At 56.2% G+C, this 2,500-nt stretch overlaps 1 protein-coding gene across 1 annotated transcript in view; it reads left to right on the top strand.

Moving 5' to 3' along the window:
- The window catches only part of LOC144971918 (uncharacterized), a 10,011-nt gene that overhangs the window by 540 nt on the left and 6,971 nt on the right, over positions 1 to 2,500 (top strand). The gene's annotated exons all lie outside the window — the stretch shown is intronic.

Genomic DNA, 2,500 nt, shown 5'->3' with positions numbered 1-2,500 from the left:
AGCCACGCTGCCCCCTTTAGTAAGACAACTCGATATTTCGACTTAATGACGAAAAAAAGGAAAGACGGAAAGATCACTTTGTGCCCCAGACTACCCCGGACTGCCTCGGACTGCTCCGAATTGCTCCGGACTACCCCGGACTACCCCGAACTACCCGGACTGCACCGGACTGCGCCGGACTGCTCAGGGCTACCCCGACTGCTCATGGCTACCCCGGACTACCCCGGACCACCCGGACTACCCGGACTGCACCGGACTGCTCAGGGCTACCCCGACTGCTCAGGATTACCCCGGACTTCCCCGGACTACCCCGGACTGCACCGCACTGCTCAGGGCTACTCCGGACTGCTCAGGGCTACCCCGGACTGCTCAGGGCTACCCCGACTGCTCAGGATTACCCCGGACTACCCCGGACTACCCCGGACTGGACCGGACTGCTCAGGGCTACCCCGGACTGCCCGTACTGCCCCGGACTACCCCAGACAGCTCCAAAAATGTTGCTCATTGTTCTGTTTTTCAACTTGATTTCCTGATCACCATCCATTCGAAAGATCTTTATATCAATTATATTCTGCGAGAAGAGAGGGCAAATTACACGAGTAAATATAACGCTATGCGGGCCTGCCCAGTCTCCCTAGTGGTTTCCATCGCTAGTGATTTTTCACCAGATCTAGTGACTTGAGTTGGGCTCTACATTTCTATAGATATGGTTTTATTACCTTTTATTTCAAACTTTACAAAATCGAGTTTCTAGATTTGTCCAACTGAAAATGTATTGTTAAAAAAAGAGGAGAGTTGTTTCTTTGTGTGCGGTTGTTTTCTTTCCATCGGCATCATAGAGAGTACCTATCATGGTTGGTGGGTTGGAGGGGTGGGGGGGATAGTAATGCCCGCCCACTGTAGAAGACACAGACCGCCACTGTTTTTATGTTTCAGTTGGATTGTCCCCTTGAATGCCTGGGCCGTCTATTATGACGCCTGTTGCTGTTATACTGATGTTTGACTGTCAGTTCGTCCGTCGGTTATGCCGGCGGGTGTGTTCGTATTGTCTTGAGTTAATAAAGTTGTGTCGCACACTTCAAGCATTCAAGTGTTTCTGTTCTCTACCCTCGTCCCAATCGTAATTGTTCGTCTATAAGGACAGAATTTTGTCTTTAAAATATAAAACATTCCTTGACAGAGAATGCACGTCCGGGGCAGTCCGGGGTAGTCCGGGGCAGTCCGGGGTAGTCGGGGCAGACCAGGGTAGTCCGGGGTAGTCCGGGCAGTGCAGGGTAGTTGGGGCAGTCCCGGGTAGTCCGGGGCAGTCCAGGGTAGTCCGGGGCAGTCCGGGGCAGTCCGGGGTAGTCCGGGGCAGTCCGGGGCAGTCTGGGGTAGTAGGGGTAGTCCGGGGCAGTGCGGGTAGTCCGGTGCAGTCCGGGGCAGTCCGGGGTAGTAGGGGTAATCCGGGGCAGTCCGGGGTAGTCGGGGCAGACCGGGGTAGTCCGGGGTAGTCCAGGCAGTGCAAGGTAGTTGGGGCAGTCCCGGGTAGTCCGTGGCAGTTCGGGTAGTCCGGTGCAGTCCAGGGCAGTCCGGGGTAGTCCGGACAGTCCGGGTAGTCCGGAGAAGTCGGGTAGTCCGGGGCAGTCCGGGACAGTGCAGGGTAGTCCGGGTAGTGCAGGGTAGTCGGGCAGTCCAGGGTAGTCGGGTAGTCCGGGTAGTCCGGGGCAGTCTGGGTAGTCCGGGCAGTGCATGGTAGTCCAGGGTTGTCCGGGCAGTGCATGGTAGTCGGGCATGCAGTGTAGTCGGGCAGTCCGGGATAGTCCGGGGTAGTCGGGGTAGTCGGGGTAGTCCGGGCAGTGCAGGGTAGCCGGGGCAGGCGGTAGTCGAGCAGTGCAGGGTAGTCGGGGCAGTCCGGGTAATCCGGGCAGTCCGGATAGTCCGGCAAGGATAGTCAGCAGTGCAGGTAGTCGGGCAGTCCGGGCAGTCCGGGGTAGTCCGGGGTATAGTCCGGGGAGTCCGGTAGTCCGGGCATAAGTGACCGCGCCGGTAGTCGCAGTGGTAGTCCGGAGAGTCAGGTTCGAGTCGGGACATGCAGTAGCACGGTAGTAGTCCGGTAGTCGTTATCCGTAGTCCGGGCAGTGGGGTAGTCCGGGAGTGCAGGGGTAGTCCGGAGGCAGCGGGGAGTGAGTATCGGGGCAGTCTTCTATCTATCATCGCAGTGCGATACCTCTTCGACATGCAGGTTGTCAGGCATCGAACCTGAGTCGGTTGGATGGATTGGAGTATTCGTTAGTGACCACCTTATCTATACACTTATTGCATTTGAACGACAAAATTTAAATAGACACTGTAGTGTGATGATGATTCTTTAATCGAAACGGTGGTGGTGGGAGGGAGGGAGGGAGGGGGGGGGGGTTACATAAATCCCACCATCATGCGTGGCTCTGTCTTTCCATTGTGTCCAAAAAAAAAAGCCTATAAGGTTTTGTCGTTGTATCAGCGGCAATATGGCAATGTG

The sequence above is a fragment of the Berghia stephanieae genome, chromosome 4 (assembly GCF_034508935.2).
Source record: "Berghia stephanieae isolate SIO BIC M18660-M18661 chromosome 4, UCSD_Bste_1.3, whole genome shotgun sequence".
In the NCBI taxonomy this organism is placed as follows: domain Eukaryota; kingdom Metazoa; phylum Mollusca; class Gastropoda; order Nudibranchia; family Aeolidiidae; genus Berghia; species Berghia stephanieae.
Note: the sequence above shows the minus strand (reverse complement) of the source record. Positions and strands in the feature narration are given on the sequence as shown.